An 18021-nucleotide genomic window follows, 5' to 3' on the forward strand; every position below is an offset into this window, starting at 1 on the left:
TTCTTGAAGTTCGTCGCCAAGATGGCCACTAGCCAGCGGGCCAGCAACCGGTTAGGCGCGTCGAGTGGCAAAATGCAGAAGGGCCCCACGCAGATCGTGGAGATGCTGGAGGGCTCACCTTTGGTGCAGCTGCTGCTCGGGTGTTGGGCTTCTCAGATCCCAAAGCACAACTTGGAGGGAGCCTCGGTTGTTGCGCTTGCAGCTTGTCGTGGTCTTTTCAAGATGGCTGGCTCCACGTGTCTCGGTGCCTCCACGGGTCTCCTCTTTTCAGGGACTGTGGATCGGGCGGTGAGAGGTCTGGAGGTCCAGGTCTAGTCAGTCTCTGGGCTCGGGCTCCGGCGGGAGGCGGCGGCAAAGCAGACGTTGATTCGCTGGATGGTGCTTGCGTTAGCAAGGTGGTCACTCCCTGACCACAGGGGAGATTGGCTTCAGTCCTCTGTGCGGCAGAGCGTCGAAGTTCCCGTCTTCTTCTCGTAGTTAAGTTGATTTCAGGATGTCTGAAGTCTTAGGACACAGCTCCTACCTTTAAGCGGATTCTAGGGGCCGGACTACCTGCTAGGTCCCTCCCTAAGGGTGGGACCAGGAAGGGGGGTGGTTACACCCCCAATCCTTTGTCCAGCTCGCCCCAGGCCCGGGACTGGTGTGCCCCAGGACCGGATTGAACTGGCATATGCACCGAGGCTCCTTTTGAGCCTCAGGCATGTCTGGTTTCTTTCAAGCCCTACCTGACCAATACACAAAATCCTGTCTGGGGTGGTGCACGCACCTCCCCTGGCAGGAAACCCTTTGTCCACACCTCCCAAGCTGGAAGGACTCCCAGCAGCAGGAGGGCAGACTTGTGTCTGTGGTGGCAGCATCCATTTTGTGGAGCTGAGGCTATGTCTGATTTTACCCGGGTTTCAGGTACTGTACATGTCGTGTCCCTCTAGAAGGGTGGAATGCTAACCCCGTCTCCAGAATTGGTGAGGGGTTAGTATTCCAATTCGTATGACACCTTACTCGACATGTTTTGATAAAGCCAAACCAAAGTTAGCATTTAACCGCGAGGTTCATAATGTACTTAAGAGTATATGGTATGACGATATCTGGAAACAGTAGAAGGAAGTTGTTCCGACCACTGCAGACAGGCTCAGCTCATGCCAGAGCACCATCTCACATGGAACCAAGCACTCTGCCTTCAGGATTGTTAAGGCCTGCCATAGGAGTGACTTATAGGTTAACTTGTGTCCCATTTAAGGTTAGGTATAGGTATACTACACCTAAGTAAGAGGTGGTTACACCAACTTACCCCAGCTGAGTGATCAGCCAGTTGTGTCAAATTTGTTAGGCCAAGCCTGGGGTGGCATAATACATGCTTCAGCCCCTGGCAGGCCTTAGATACACCAATGCCCTGGGTACCTAGTGTACACTGGTACAGGGGCTCACAGGGTGATCCATTTCCAATTGGTTATGCACCTAGGGTGCATAGTATAAATTTAGTAGAGAGAACAGCAGGCTGGGGGTCTGATTGGCAGGCCCACAGCCTCAATATGTCAAAAACCAGTGAAGCAAAAAGCAAAAATTTGGGGTGACCATAAGATAGCAGACCCTACTCTCCTACATCTACACTCTCTAGACCTTAAACGCTGCCTTAAATTCTATCTTCACAGGACAAAATCGTTCCGCAAATCCAACCAACTCTTTGTGGCTTACAGTCGACCTAGGAAAGGTCTTCCACTGACTAAACAAAGTATCTCTCGTTGGATCTCTGGAGCTATTACTTTTTGTCATCAGCAAGCGGGCCACCCCTTGCGTTACACGGTTCGAGCCCATTCCACTAGAGCGATGTCTACCTCCATGGTACTCTTTGCGGGTGTCCCTATCACAGACATTTGCAGAGCGGCAAAATGGAAGATGCCGCATACATTTACCAAGCATTACTGCTTGGATACGGAACTCATGAAGGATGCTGCGGTGGTACAGGCGGTGTTGCGACATCTATTTCGCTAGAGGTGAGCCCTTTTTTCATCCCACCATCCTTTCTTTTATACGCACATTTCTATATTGTGTTCCATAATGGTTTCTTTGATTGACATTTGGTACTTTCTATGTTTTACATTGATATGTTATTATCTGATGAATTTTTATATGCTGTATCATCCGAAATGTGCTTATTATTGCTTACTACTCTGATTCAGGCATGTGAATCTATGAAAGATACCCTAATACTGGATAAGGAATGCGTTACTTACCTGTAACTGCAGTTATCCAGTATTGGTATCTTTCATAGATTCACATGCAACCCACCCGCCTCCCCTGGAAGGGCTCACCTAGTTCTCTCAGTGATACACCTTAGCACTGTGCTTCCGAAAATCTGAGGGACTAGAGCTCTTTCCAGGTGGGTTCCAGAGGGTGGTGATAGCTGATTGGCTCTTCTCTAGAGTTTGGTCCTTTTTACAAAAGGACATGGAGTTGTTACTAATGTGAGACCCTTGGCCTATTACTATATATGTCTAATGGGACATTACTTTATTTATGTACTGGGGACTCCCATCCCGACGACGGGGAATGATTCAGGCATGTGAATCTATGAAAGATACCAATAATGGATAACTGCAGTTACAGGTAAGTAACGCACTCTTTCTCCATCACCTAGGTGAAAACTAATCTACAGCTCTCCTTGAGATGTGCAGTTAACTTTGGAACTACATATTAACCAGCCTAGGCAAAGGATTCTGAGGGCAGTTGAGACCTGCCCGGTTATCATAGAGACCATCTTCCATGTACAGGTCCCCAGGAGACGTTTATGATTAGTGGTTCCAGAGTATGCTGGATTTGATGCTCACTTGTCTTTACAGTTTTTGTCGTTTAACTCATTATAAGCAGATGGAGCTTCGTAATCATTTGGATAACGATCCGATACGAGTTCAAAAGATGTGTGGCTTATTATTCCTTGCTTGTGTTTTTCTCAAGGCGTTTGCTCACAGTTTCTTTTAACACAGTAATAATTAACTCCATTCACCTGAGCTACCTGGTTTCTTCTAGGAAACCAATAAATAAACTTTCAAATGACATTACACACTTCTAAAAAGATAGTTTCAGACACATGGAAAAATTAACCTTAACCAGTGGATGGCATTATAACAGTATTTTGTTCTTGTATTCTGTATTTTATTGTATTGTATTATATTATACAAACTAAATATAATTTTGAGCTGTACCTTCACTGAAGAACTTTCTGTTATTTGCTTTGTCACGTAGGTGCTTTGCCCCAGATGTGATGTTGGCGTTGTGGCACTTAAAAGGAAACAGAAGAAACAGAAGGAACCACCAGGACTGAGTGGAAAGAAAGTATTTGCCAAGTTGGAGAGCCTGGCTGATTTAGAAAGTGCGCTATCTGAAAGCAAGGACACTGCAGCAGCTGTATGTATTCTATTCTGCGCTGTAACATAATTTTTTTTTTTTTTGGAAGCCCCCTAGTCTTGCAAGCCTTAGGCGAGCCCATTGGCAAATATTTCCAGAAGACTTTTAATAAAGTTTGTTTCTGCTTTGTTTTGGAAAAGAAACGTGTAGGATAATCGATTGTGAAAGTATGGGGCTGAGATTCTTTAGTCTTGTTTGCTATGGCTGAGCTCCCAATTTCTAAAATGAAGTTACTGCTTAAAAATAAGGCTTTCAAATCTTACCCTTTGTAGCTTGGCACAAGCAGCATGACTTTCCTCAGAGAAAGCGCATATGGTGTATGAACACAAGTACTAAAAAACATTCACGCAGTACAATTTCCAAACTAATTTCCATGAAAGAAAGACAATCCTAGTTTATTATAACCCAAAACTAAATTAATGTATTGCATTTTTGGAGAAAAGGATTTACGGCATTAGTGCCCTGGTTGTGTGTTTAAAACATAGCCCCTAGTATTTAATAATTAATTCATCTTTGGCGTCTTTGAAACAGACAATGGGCCCTAGTCAAGTGGTTTAAAAACAATTGTTCTTGCTGGCCTTTTAAACCCCCATCTCTGGAGTTTGAAATATCTTTAAGCTTCAGGGACCAATCCTTTGTTTGGACAGAAGGCCACAGGTGTGGAACAAGACTTGCCCCAATTTCTTTTAGGACCACAGTCAAAAGATGAGTGTCAGGTGGAGTTGCCTGGCTTTCTCATGACGTCACACTGATCCTATTTCTGGGACTTTACTTTTCCCCATCTCTATGAGATGTTATCTTCACAGCAAGAGGAATTCCTAGATGAGATTTAATGCTTTAGGAAGATACTACTTTCCCAAGATTCAAATGAAGGCAGGTCGAGACAAGAGCGAGGTTCTTTAACTGCAGTCTTTGTCTTTGTGTCGTCTTAAATTCTATCACCTGTCTGACATGTGAGTGAGCACTTTACTTAATATCGGCAACTCGATAATGATTGTAAGTGGTCTCAACTCGTTGTCCCTCACAACCGCTGTTTCCAACACTGAATGGCTGATTCAACTCAGTGTACTGTGTCCTATCTTTTCGAGAGTGTTCCAGAGAGGTTTGGCTATGCTCTTTCTCCTTGGGCTCCATGGGTCCACCCTAAAGTCTGCCATTTATAATTTTGGCCAGACCTCTTATGATTAAAGCGAAACCCACCTCTCTTTCACACCTTTGCTATCTCAGAGAATGAAATGTAGGAAAGTCTGTTGGAGTAACTTCTTCATCTGAAAGAGACACGTTAGTGATAGATTCCTTACCTTAGACTACCACAGGCGTCAAACTGGATCCGGAAAGTTTTTTCGTTAGTAGTACCCCTGCGCGTCAGTAGGTGGCGTTGTGCAGCTACGCGTCCGTTGCTGGCGTCGTATGCGCCAAGATGACGTCACGGAGACTACTTAGGTGCCACCCATGTGCGCTGACGTCAGTTCTTCCTTTTTCCGCGCCAGTAAGCGCAGATCCAGTTAGAGAACGTACCTTAGTCGCTTTTTGACTATCTTTTTGACACTTTTTGTCTCCTGTAAGTTTGAGTTGGTGTCATAGGGATGCCTGGTTTAAAGTTCTGTAGGGCCTGCCGGTGCAATATGCCTGTGGCGGACCCCCGCAATGTCTATCTACTGCCTGGAGAGCGACGACGACTCCCAGGCCTGCATGGACTGTTTGGCCATGGCCCGGAAGGCCTTGAGGGAGCGGCGCAGGAAGCTGTTTGAAGTCTGGCACTCGTCCCCACGCCGTTCGCGATCTAGGGGCCGCTCCAGGGAACGCTCGCGGGGCCACCATCATCACTCCTCGGGCTGCAAGTCTTCACCCTCGGATTCGGGTAAGAGACGACACAAAAAGAAGTCGAAGAAGCGTTGTCGCTCTCCGATGTCCCCCTGTTGATCCCCGTATGCGGACGAGGGGGACAGGGGGTTCTGCCCCTGTGTCTCCTTCGGAGCCTGGGAGTCCCGCGGCCTACCCACCTTACCCTGGTCCGTCAGCGACTCCCGCTCAGGTGCAAGAATTTATTGCCACCTTGGACCGCCTGTTTAGGCCTCGGGCTCCTGCCGGCGCGCCCTCGGGCCCCATGGTCCCGTGTCCGGATCCTGTTGGGCCGTCGGCGCCGGTGGATCTGGCCCCGGCACCGCTTGATCCTGCACCGCTGGCTCCGGCCACGGCACCACAAGGTCCCTTGCTGCCAGCTCCGGCACCGCAGTGGGTACTGTGAGAAAGTGCCATCTTTCTTGCATGGTATGCCCCCACTTTTTGCTAAATTGCTGAATGAACTTTGAGTGTACCCTGGACTCCTGCCAATCAGGTGCCCAGGGCCTATGTTCCTTCAAACACACAAACTCCAAATTGGCAAACCCTGGCCACATGTCAGCCCCTGGTAAATGGTACCCTAGGTACCCAGGGCCTTGTGACCAGGGAAGGCCCCTAAGGGCTGCAGCACTCATTGTGCCACCCTTAGAGGCCCTGTACCCTTACACACACACACTGCCTTTGCAGGCTGAGTGTCTGGGTGCAGGACAAAAGAGTCGACATGGCACACATCTCTGTGTGCCATGCCCATTACCTACACTGCCAAGGCATATGTCAGCCACCCCTCTGGCTGGGTGCCTTATGCCCATGGTGTGGGCACAGGAGCAGGAGCCCTGTGCCCCTACAGTACCCAGGTCCATTCCAGGGCACTGTAAGGCAGTGCAGCCATTTAAGAGTACATGGTGCTGAGAGCTCGTCAAACACGAGCTCCACAGCACCATAATGGCAACACTGAAGACTGGGAAGTTTGGTATCAAACTTCTCAGCACATTAAACCCACACTGATGCCAGTGTGGGATTTAATGTACCAAGCACCCCAGAGGGCATCTTAGAGATGCCCCCTTACAACTAACCTACAATCCACGTCTGCTCTGAGGCTGCCCAGGCTGCCACACAGCAGACACGTTGCTGGACCCCTGGGTGGGAGAGCCCCTGCTCTCCCGGGCCTGCAACAATGCACATCCTGGGTGAGGTGATAAATCTCCTCCCCCAGGATGAGCAAAGGGAAGCTTCAAAGGCCTGCCGCCTCTAGCAGTTTCCCCAGGCCACTGCAACCCCCACTCTGGCGGGAAGCTTGGCCGGAAACCCCATACAAGGACAGGGGATGTGCCAGCCTGCCCACCCCACCCCTCAGGTGGGGGAGGCGAGGTGAAGCACATCTCCGGGCTCTCGCCATCTTGAAGATGGGAGGCCCTACGCTATCAGGATTAGGCTACTGCCCCCCTCCCACAGGAGAGAGGCAGGATAGGGGGTGTACCCACCCGAGGACAAGGACTCATTGGTCCCTGGCCTTCACCTACCTGTAACGCCCCTAAATCTAGTATTTAGGGGCACCCTGAACCTTCCTTCCCCAGGTCCCAGATTCGAAACTACAAGAAGAGCAAGAAGAACAAAGACCTGCCCTGCAGCTGCTAAAAAGAGGAAGACACCAACTGCTTTGGCCCCAGCCCTACCGGCCTGCCGACTCTCGAACCTGCTCCTGCTCCAGCGCGGCATCTCTTGTGGCCAGCAACCTCAGAAACCCCGGAGGACCTGGCTACCTTTGAACTCTGATTCCCTGGGACTCCCATGAGTAGAGGCTCTACTCAGAACCTACCTTTCACCCCTGGCAGCAGCCCGGAACCGCAATCCCAGCCCACTCTGCACCCGCCAAGCCTGGCCGGTACCGGAGTGAACTAAACCCACGAGGACAACCCCACGGCGACTGTGACCCCGAGTCCGGCACCCAAGGACCCCCCTCGACATTCCTGGAGAAGCCTGCAGCCTCAGAACAGAGTGCCACCCCAACCGCGATCAACAGAGGGTAAGATTTCCCGACACCAAAAGGCACCCCTGCACCCGGCGCCCCACGGCCCTCTGTGCCCGATCCCGGGGTACCTACCTATCCTCCAACTACCCAACTTACCCCTCGAAGTGGTGGTGGCACCTGAAGAGTCCTCGTCCCCGAGCCTGCAGTCTTTTTCCAAACCGGAGATTTCCCATAGAAACCAATTGAGCGCCCGACGGCTCAAAAGCACCCTGCACCCAGCCGCCCGAGTGGCCCTGGCAGTGAAAACTCAACTCTCACCTACTTCCCCACTTGCCCTGAGTAAGTGACCAGGAGCCCAGCTCCCACAGCTGCGTGGCTTGCCAGACAGCAGCCACCAACCAAGGCCCCCCTATCCCTCATAGGATAACATTGGGCCTAACTCTCTCTGCACCCGGCCGTCCTGAAACCGCTGAGGGTGAACTAACTGTACCTACCTGACACTGGGGGAGCCCTGAGTCTATGCCCAGAACTTCAACTCTGCCAGTCGAGTACTTACCCTTAAACCACTAACTTCATTTTCCTCATAGGGTAACATTGACTGGCTTTTTCTTGAAAATTCTTCTAAGTGTGGACTTTTCAAATCTTCAAATAATCACCAAAAATCAGCCGAGTGACAAAAACGAATTTACTCACCTGCTCTTAGGTGAGCTCCCAGTGCTGGATCTTGGTGCCCAGCACTGACTCTGAAAAGTACCCATAACTATACTTACCTTTAACTCATTTTTCTTCCGTAGGAAACCATTGACTGCTTTTCTGTGAAATTGTGTTGATTTCTGCAATTTCTAAATATTCATCAAAAATCGTATACCATCTGAAAACGTAATTACTTACCTGTTTTGGATTATAAAAGTAACGATAACCTACTGTACCTGTAACCTACATTTCCTTCCATAGGGAATCATTGATTGTTTGCTCTGAAATATTTTCTAAGTGCTAACTTTTGAAATAGCTAAATATTAGTTAAAAATCATTACAGTACCAAAGTCGACTTTCAACAGCTGATTCTGAGAACTGACCCAGGACTGGATCTAGGATCCAAGCCTGGAATTACAAAAGTAATCTACAAAGCAATCTGTTACATATAATTTGAATTTATCATTGGGCTCAATGTATTGTGTTTAGAAATAGAGTTGCCTACTGCAACTACTTGTAACTGTTTACGAAAAAGTCTATTACATATACAAAAGTATTTTTATGAAACATCTCCTGTCGAGAAAGTATATTTTAATTCCAAGTGTTGGTTCTAAAATAAAACAAGCATATATTTTTTATATACAAACCATTGGCCTAGAGTTCAGTTATTGAGTGTGTGAGACCATTTGCTGGCTGAGTGTGTACAACAAATGCTTTACACTGTCCTCTGATACTGCCTTACTGCTCGACCAGGCTACCAATTTGGAGAGTAAGGTTATATCTAACTTTAACCTCTGTTAAACCCTTGGGGTCTGTCGACTCTGTACACCCTGTACCTATTAAGGAACAGTATATACAGAGCCACTTTCTCACAGGTACCATTTGTCCCGCCCCTGCCCAGGTTCTCGGACACTTTTGTCCCTACTTGGGATCCACACTGGGACACGGCGCCGGTTTGGCCTGTCCGGCGCCGTTCCCAGCGCCGTTTGTTCCTTCCCCAGTCCCTGCCGCCACAGTGTGTCCCTCCTCCTGCGGCGGAGGATGACTGGGAGGGGTCCGAGGACCTGCTTGCTCGTCAGTATGACTCCATGCAGGACTGGGCGGACTAGTTAGAGGAGACCGGCGGCCTCGATCTCTCCTCTGACCCGGGGTTTGCCTCTCCTCCGCCTACCATGGAGGGTGCCTCGTACACGATGGTGCTTCGTCAGGCCGCTGAGGTCCTCCACCTTGATCTACCTATGGTGGCACTGAAAACGAATCTCCTCACTGAGGTGCTCTAGACGGCGTCCATTTTGTCGGAGCCCCTGCTGCCATTTAACGGCATCCTCACTGACGTCTTGCTGGGCACCTGGTCACAGCCAGCCACAGGGCCCCCAGTGGATAAGAATGTCGCCAGGCGTCATCGCCCGGCACCGGGTGACCCTGACTTTCTGGCCACTCATCCTACGACCGAGAGCTTGGTCATCCAAGCTTCGACGTCCCAGAGCACCTTTCCCACGGCTCCGCCGGATAAGGACTCTTAAGAAGCTGGAGCAGTTCGGCAAGCGGTTGTTCCCTTCGGCCAGCTTAGGGCTGCAGACAGTGAACGCCGCATGCCTCTTGGGCCGCTATTCTCACGCGGTGTGGGATGCCGTTGCACAGGTGTTGCTTCAGTGTCCTGAAGAGTCCCAAGCTGTGCTGTCTCAAGCTGTTGCCGAGGGTAAGGATGCGGCTAGGTTCACCATTCAGTGTGGTTTGGACACCACTGACTCACTGGGTAGAGCCGTTGCTACGACTGTGGCGCTTCGTCGCCACGCCTGGTTGAGATCTACCGGGTTCTCGCCAGATGTACAAAGCTCACTCATGGACATGCCCTTTGATGGCATCTGCCTGTTTGGCGATAAGTCCGACAGTGCGCTGGAGCGTTTTAAGGACTCGTAGGCTATGGCCAAGTCCTTAGGTCTTTCTACGAAAAGCCCAGCCACTCCTGGTTTTCGTTCCTTTCGTGGCAATGGCAGGGGCGCCCAGGCGCGTTCCTTCAGCAAGCTTGTGCAGACCAGTCGCAGCGCGGCCGCGGACGCCGCTTCTGCAGGGGTGGGTCTGGAAATCAACGTGGGTGCCAGTCCACCTCCGCCCCCGCTGCTTCTACCTCCAAACCTTCCTAATCCGAGCTTTGTGGAGTACCCCATGCCAGTGAGTGTCAGGATCCGCCATCGGATAAGTGGGTGTTTGTGAGAAAGTGGCTCTGTATATACTGTTCCCAAATAGGTACAGGGTGTACAGAGTCCACAGTCCCCAAGGGTTTGACAGAGGCTAAAGTTAGATATAACCTTACTCTCTAAAGTGGTAGCTTTGTCGAGCTGTAAGGCAGTATCAGAGGACAGTGTAAAGCATTTGTTGTACACACTCAGTCAGCAAATGGTCTCACACACTCAATAACTGAACTCTAGGCCAATGGTTTATATATAAAAAAGATATGCTTGTTTTATTTTAGAAAGGACCGTCCCTAGTTGTGTCTTAAGAGATGCCCAATTTAGTGGGGGCAAATCACAAAAATTGACGGACTGGCATCACACACCACCAGGTGTCATGCTTCATCATCTGCCAGTCCTCGCCCTCTAAAAACCACGTTTGATAGAGGGCGGGCATACACCTGAAGACAAAACACTTCCTTGAGAAAGAACACTCTGATAAAGATCTAAGATGGACGGTACTGGAAGTAGTACAGAAGTGCAATGGCTGCCTCTCACATGTCTTACATGTTAGAGAAGAGCGTTGGGTGTTTCGCCTTGGGACATGGAAAAACGGATTGAACGATGATATCCCATGGCTACAAATGAAGTAACTTCCCTTAGCGCTCACTAAAACATACACTTTAACAGTACCCATTATAAAGACAAAAACACAAACAATAGACACAGTAATACATGTGAATAGAGCTACACGCAGTTTCCCTTACTCCCTAAAACTAGAATCATCTTGATCAGCAATCATGCGGTAGCTGTAAAATCAACTTGTGCACTAATTGTAGGTTTAACCACACCGCCACCCTGACTGTAAACAATCTGGGTTTGTTTTCTCTTCCTTTCTTCTGTCTAAATACTCGTAACTGCTCCCGTCATGAAATAATACTCATGAGCAGAGCACATGTTCCCCATATTTCTATATAACTTGTCTACACACGTTAAATATCTCCAGAAACTATGGCAGGCGCTCTCATTGGACCACAGCTGGTCCCGCCCCACCCCAGGCAATCATCTGAGGTAATGACGGGACACAGGAAGCGGCGTGTCATAGAGCAGCGCCATGTGCTGACACACCCCAACGAGGGTCAGGCAACAAACAGGCAACGTGCAGTCCTTTCTGCATGCTTCGCTCAGGACACAGGAAATGCAGCATCATCACTGTGCGCCACGCTCACCTGAAACCCATATCGCATGCCACGACCCCACCCAACAGTATAAAAGCTTGCTGCGCACTACACTTAATGTCACCGGGGAGGAGGCTGGACGCATGCAGCACTAGGTTTTCTAGCGGGGAGTACGCCTTGAACTGTAAGTCATTGTTCTGATTTCTTCTTCCAACAGGTTGAAACTATAGTAGACCAAGCACGCCCTGACGGTTTTTTCTGCTAACTAATTCAGTATCTTTGATATACCTTCCCAACCAGTCTGGTTTTTAACCCTTTTGTCTTCATCCTTTATCGTCTCCCACCAGAATGTGGCCACAAGGATTTCCCCCCTACCCCTCCCATGGGGCAAATAGGTTTTTCCAATAGGGTAAGACTTCTATATTTGTTTCACATGAATGTCAGAGTGAACACAGATGCCTGACACTCATATACATTTTTCACCTTTTCACTTTAGGAGAGAGCAGTAAGTATGGAGCGTGACTGTGACACATCAAGGTCTACCGAATGACAACCATTTTGAGTATTTTATGTTTGTCTCACCCCCTCTCTCTTACAGGTTTCTCTAAACAGGTGGCAGCTGGCTATAGGCCTACGCCCCCAGTGGTAAGATTGGAGCCCAATATTTAAGGTCCTGACGAATGCCACGTACCCAAGTGGACAATACAGGCAGAAACATGTTGACCCCCTATTAACAATCACTGATTCACAGCGGCGACGGGATGATAAGGTCCCCACTCACCGCACTTATATATTTTAATCCCACATAGTAACCCCATAGAATAAAAATTGTTCAGGTATACTATGATGGTTTTTAAATTCACTCACTCCTTTTTTTGTTTGGGCCCTCACTTAGTCTAGAAGTGCATCCCTGTCTTCAGGTGTATGCCCGCCCTCTATCAAACGCGGTTTTTAGAGGGCGAGGACTGGCAGATGATGAAGCATGACACCTGGTGGTGTGTGATGCCAGTCCGTCAATTTTTGTGATTTGCCCCCACTAAATTGGGCATCTCTTAAGACACAACTAGGGACGGTCCTTTCTGTGGTTCATAGCTTTGGTTGGAGGCTGACCGTTCTCTAGTGCCCTAACGCCTCTAGTTCCCTCCCCGGGCCAGACCCTGGGTGTTACTGTGGTTCTTTGTTTTATTTTAGAACCAACAATTGGAATTAAAATATACTTTCTCAGAATTAGATGCTTTATATAAATACTTTTGCAAGATGTAATCAACTTTTGTAAACAGTTACAAGCGGTTGCAATAGGCAACACTATTTTAAACACAATAATACATTGAGTTCAATGGAAGTTTCATGTTATTTGCCACAGATTACTTTTAGGATTACTTTTGGAATTCCAGGACTGGATCCTAGGTTCAGTCCTGGGTCAGTACTCAGAATCAAGTGATGAAAGTCGACTTAATTACTGTAATGATTTTTAAACAATATTTAGCGATTTTAAAAGTTGACACTTAGAAAATATTTCAAAGAAAACCGTCAATGATTCCCTATGGAAGAAAACTCAGGTTACAGGTACAGTATGTTCTTGTTACTTTTGTATTCCAGTACTGGGTGCCTAGACTCAGTACTGGGACCTTTATCCAAAACAGGTAAGTAATTACGTTTTCAGATATTATAAGATTTTTGAGGAATATTTAAAGATTGCAAAAATCGACACTTAGAAGAAATTTCAGAGAAAAACAGTCAATGGTTTCCTATGGAAGAAAATTGAGTTAAGGGTAAGTACAGTTGTAAGTCTTTTTCAGAGTCAGTGCTGGGCACCAAGATCCAGCTCTGGGAGCTCACCTAAGAGCAGGTGAGTGTTTTCGTTACTCGGCTGATTTTTGGTGAATTTTTTAAGATTTGAAAAGTCCACACTTAGAAGAAATTTCAGGAAAAGCCAGTCAATGTTACCGTATGAGTTAAATAGAGCTTGCGGTTTAAGGGTAAGTACTCGACTGGCAGAGTTGAGGTTCTGGACATAGACTCAGGGGTCCCCCAGGGTCAGGTAGGTACAGTTGGTTCACCCTCAGCGGCTCTAGGGCGGCCGGGTGCAGAGAGAGTTAGGCCCAATGTTATCCTACGAGGGATAGGGGGGCCTTGGTTGGTGGCTGCTGACGGGCAAGCCACGCGGCTGTGGGAGCTGGGCTCCTGGTCACTTACTCAGGGCAAGTGGGGAAGTAGGTAGGTGTATAGTTTTCACTGCCAGGGCCACTCTGGGTGCAGAGTGCTTTTGAGCCTTCGGGCGCTCAATTGATTTCAATGAGAAATCTCCGGTTTAGAAAAAGACTGCAAGCTCGGGGACGAGGACTCTTCAGGTGCCACCACCACTTCGAGAGGTAAGTTGGGTAGTTGGAGGATAGGTAGGCACCCCGGGATTGGGCACACGGGCCGTGGGGCGCCGCGTGCAGGGGTGCCTTTTGGTGTCGGGAAATCTTACCCTCTGTTGATCGCGGTTGGGGGGGCACCTTGTTCTGAGGCTGCAGGCTACTTCAGGAGTGTCGAGGGAGGTCCTTGGGTGCCGGACTCGGGGTCACAGTCGCCGTGGGGTCGTCCTTAGGGTCTTTGTTCACTCCGGCACTGGCCAGGCTTGGCTGGTGCAGAGTGTGCTGGGTTCGCAGTGCTGGGCTGCTGCCAGGGATTAGAGATAGGTTTTGAGTAGAGCCTCTACTCATGGGAGTCCCAGGGGCTTAGAGCCAAGAGGTAGCCAGGTCCTCCGGGGTTTGTGAGGTTGCTGGCCACAAGAGATGCTGGGTTGGAGCAGGAGCAGGTTCGAGGGTCGACAGGCCGGTAGGGCTGGGGCCAAAGCAGTTGGTGTCTTCCTCTTTTTAGCAGCTGCAGGGCAGGTCTTCTTTCTTCTTGCTCTTCTTTGTAGTTTGGAATCTGGAATCTGGGGAAGGAAGGTTCAGGGTGCCCCTAAATACTAGATTTAGGGGCGTTACATGTTGGTGAAGGGCAGGGGCCAACAAGTCCCTGTCCTGGGGTGGGTACACCCCCTATCCTGCTTCTCTCCTGTGGGAGGGGGGCAGGAGCCTAGTCCTGATTGGGCAGGGCTTCCCATGTTCAAGATGGCGAGAACCCGGAGATGTGCTTCACCTCGCCTCCCCCCCCTGAGGGGTGGGGTTGGCAGGCTGGCACATCCCCTGTCCTTATTTGGGGTTTCCGGCCAAGCTTCCCGCCAGAGTGGGGGGTTGCAGTGGCCTGGGGAAGCTCACAGAGGCGACATGCCTTTGAAGCTTCCCCCTGCCTATCCTGGGGGAGGAGATTTAGCACCTTGCCCAGGATGTTCATTGTTGCAGACATAGGAGAGCAGGGGCTCTCCTACCCAGGGGTCCAGAAACATGTCTGCTGTGTGGCAGCCTTGGCAGCCTAGGCAGCCTCAGAACAGACGTGGATTGTAGGTTTAGGTTTCAGGGGGCCTCTCTAAGATGCCCTCTGTGGTGTTTTGTACATTAAATCACACACTGGCATCAGTGTGGATTTAATGTGCTGAGCAGTTTGATACCAAACTTCTCAGTCTTCAGTGCTGCCAATATGGTGCTGTGGAGTTCGTGTTTGACAAGCTCCCAGCACCATATACTCTTAGCTGGCAGCACTGCACTTACAGGACCCAGGAATGGACCTGGGTACTGTAGGGGCACAGGGCTCCTGCCTCTGTGCCCACACCACTGGCATAGGGCACCCAGCTAGAGGGGTGGCTGATGTATGCCAGGGCAGTGTAGGTTGTGGGCATGGCACACAGGTATGTGTGCCATGTCGACTCTCTGTTTTGTCTTGTATCCAGACACTCAGCCTGCAAGAGCAGTGTGTGTGTGTTAGGGTACTGGGCCTCTAAGGGTGGGACAATGAGTGCTGCAGCCCTTAGAGGCCTTCCCTGGTCACAAGGCCCTGGGTACCTAGGGTACCATTTACCAGGGGCTGACATGTGGCCAGGGTTTGCCAATTTGGGTTTTGGCTGTTAGACAGTTTTTTAGGGAAGGAACACAGGCCCTGGGCACCTGATAGGCAGGAGCCCAGGGCACAACAAGGAAAAGTGCATCAGCTATTAGGCAAAAAAAGGGGGGGGGGTTACTGCAACAGAAACCCACTTTCTTACAGTGTTGCAGATCATCTGCAAGGGTTACTCTCTTCCCTTTCAGTCCACCCCTCCAGCCATGCCACCTCAGTCCCACCGCATGTCAGGGGAACACTTGGCGACTCTCCAGCCTTGGCGACGTTGTTGTTCCCACTACTTTCTGGTCCCCAAGAAGGACAAAGGGGGCCTGCGCCCCATCTTGGACCTCAGGAACGTCAATCGCTTCCTCCGGAAGGAGAAGTTCAAGATGTTGCCTCTGGCTCAGGTCTTGGCTGCCCTCGACCCTGGAGACGATAGCGTTGGACTTGCAGGATGCATATTTTCACATACCCGTCCTGCCAGCACACCGGCGTTACCTGCAGTTCACGGTAGGCCACGAGCATTTTCAATTTGCTGTGCTCCCCTTCGGCCTTACCAGCACCCCTCGGGTGTTCACCAAAGTGATGGCGGTGGTCGCAGCTCATCTGCGCAGGTCAGGGGTGTCAGTCTTCCCCTACCTCGACGACTGGTTGTTGAAGGCCGGTTCACCCCAGACAGTCGTCTCCCACCTCCAGACTACGGCCGACCTCCTGCATTTGCTGGGGTTCTCCATCAACGTGCCAAAGTCACACCTGAGTCCCTCTCAGAAGCTCCCCTTCATCGGAGCAGTTCTGGATTCAACGCAGTTTCGGGTTTATCCTCCCGAACAACGAGTCCGGGATATTCAGGCTCTGATTCCGATCTTTCAGCCTCTATCCCGGGTTTCAGTCAGGATGACCCTCCGGCTCCTGGGCCTGATGGCCTCCTGCATCCCACTGGTGCAACATGCCAGATGGCATATGCGGGCTCTGTGAGAAAGTAGCTCTGTATATACTGTTCCCAAATAGGTACAGTGTGTACAGAGTCCACAGTCTCCAGAGGTTTGGCAGAGGTTAAAGTTAGATATAACCTTACTCTCTAAAGTGGTAGCTTGGTTGAGCAGTAAGGCAGTATCAGAGGACAGTGTAAAGCATTTGTTGTACACACTCAGCCAGCAAATGGTCTCACACACTCAATAACTGAACTCTAGGCCAATGGTTTATATGAAAAAGAAATGGTTGTTTTTATTTTAGTACCAACAATAGGTATCAAAATATACTTTCTCAGAATGAGATGCTTTAGTTAAATTCTTTGCAATAGGCAATTGCATTTTGCAGATTATAGTTAGTTTGGTTGCAATAGGCAACACAATTTCAAACACAATAATACATTGAGCTCAATGTGAATTTTAAGTTATTTGCAATTGATTACTTTCAGGATTACTTTTCTAACTCCAGGAATGGATCCTAGATTCAGTCCTGGGACAGTTCTTGGAAACAAGTGAGTAAATTCGTTTTAGTTACTGTTGTAATTTTTAAGCAATATTTTGCTATTTTAAAAGTTGACACAAAAACTTTTGCTAATCAAATTACCAATGTTATCCTATGGAAGGATATTCTCTTAGCAGGTAAGTGGGGTTATGGTTACTTTTTCTAGGTCAGTTTTGGATCCTAGATCCAGCACTAGTGTATCACCTGTAAGCAGTTGAGAAACTGCGTTTAAGTTACACAGGCGATTTTTAAGGAATATTTATAAGTTTGCAAAATCGACACTTAGAAGAAATTTCATAGAAAAACAGTCAATGGTTCCCTATGGAAGAAAATTCAAGTTACGGGTAAAGTATGTTCTCGTTACTTTTGTAATCCAGGGCTGGGCTCCTAGTCCCAGTACTGGGACCTCTATCTAAAACAGGTAAGTAATTACGTTTTCACAGTTGGTATTGTTAAAGAATATTTGTAGTTTGCAAAAATCGACACTTAAAAGAAATTTCACAGAAAAACAGTCAATGATTTCCTATGGAAGAAAATTGGGTTAGTGGTAAGTACGATTGTGAGTACTTTTCATGGTCAGTGCTGGGCACCAAGATCCAGCACTGGGATCTCTCCTAATAGCAGGTGAGTATTTCCGTTTTTGTTACTCATTTGATTTTAGGTGAAGTTTTTAAGTTTTAGAAACTCCACACAGAAGAAATTTCAGAAGAAACTAGTCAATGTTACCCTATTGAAGAAAAGTGAGTTATCGGCTTATGGGTAAGTACTCGACTGGCAGAGTTAAGGTTCTGGGCACAGACTCGGGGGTCTCCCAGGGTCAGGTTGGTACAGTTGTTACACCCTCAGCGGCACTGGGGCGGCTGGGTGCAGAGTGAGTTAGGCCCAATGGTATCCTATGGGAGGCAGGGGGGGCCTTGGTTGGTGGCTGCTGACGAGCATTCCACGCGGCTGTGGGAGCTGGGCTCCTGGTCACTTGCTCAGGGCAAATGGGGAAGTAGGTAGGAGTAGAAGTTGCACTGCCAGGGCCACTCGGGCGGCTGGGTGCAGGGTGCTTTTGAGCCTTTGGGCGCTCAATGGATTTCAATGAGAAAGCTCAAGGACGAACAAAGGCTGCAAGCTCGGGGACAAAGATTCTTCGGGTGCCACCACCGCTTCGAGAGGTAAGTTGGGTAGTTGGAGGATAGGTAGGTACCCAGGAGTCGGGCACAGGGGGCCGCAGGGCGCTGGGTGCAGTGGTGCCATTTGATGTCAGGAAATCTTACCCTCTGTTGATGGTGGTTGGGTGGGGTCCCTGGTTCTGAGGCTGCAGGCGTCGTCAGGAGCGTCACAG

General features: G+C 49.1%; 1 pseudogene across 1 annotated transcript in view; it reads left to right on the plus strand.

The window, feature by feature from the left end:
• The window catches only part of LOC146866946 (lysine-specific demethylase 5B-like), a 455463-nt pseudogene that overhangs the window by 336207 nt on the left and 101235 nt on the right, over window positions 1-18021 (plus strand). Inside the window, exon 8 of the transcript XR_014966744.1 lies at window positions 3241-3402. The product of XR_014966744.1 is annotated as a lysine-specific demethylase 5B-like (transcript). The remainder of the gene's footprint in view (window positions 1-3240; window positions 3403-18021) is intronic.

The sequence above is a fragment of the Triturus cristatus genome, chromosome 1_2 (genome assembly GCF_964204655.1).
Source record: "Triturus cristatus chromosome 1_2, aTriCri1.1, whole genome shotgun sequence".
Taxonomy (NCBI): Eukaryota; Metazoa; Chordata; class Amphibia; order Caudata; family Salamandridae; genus Triturus; species Triturus cristatus.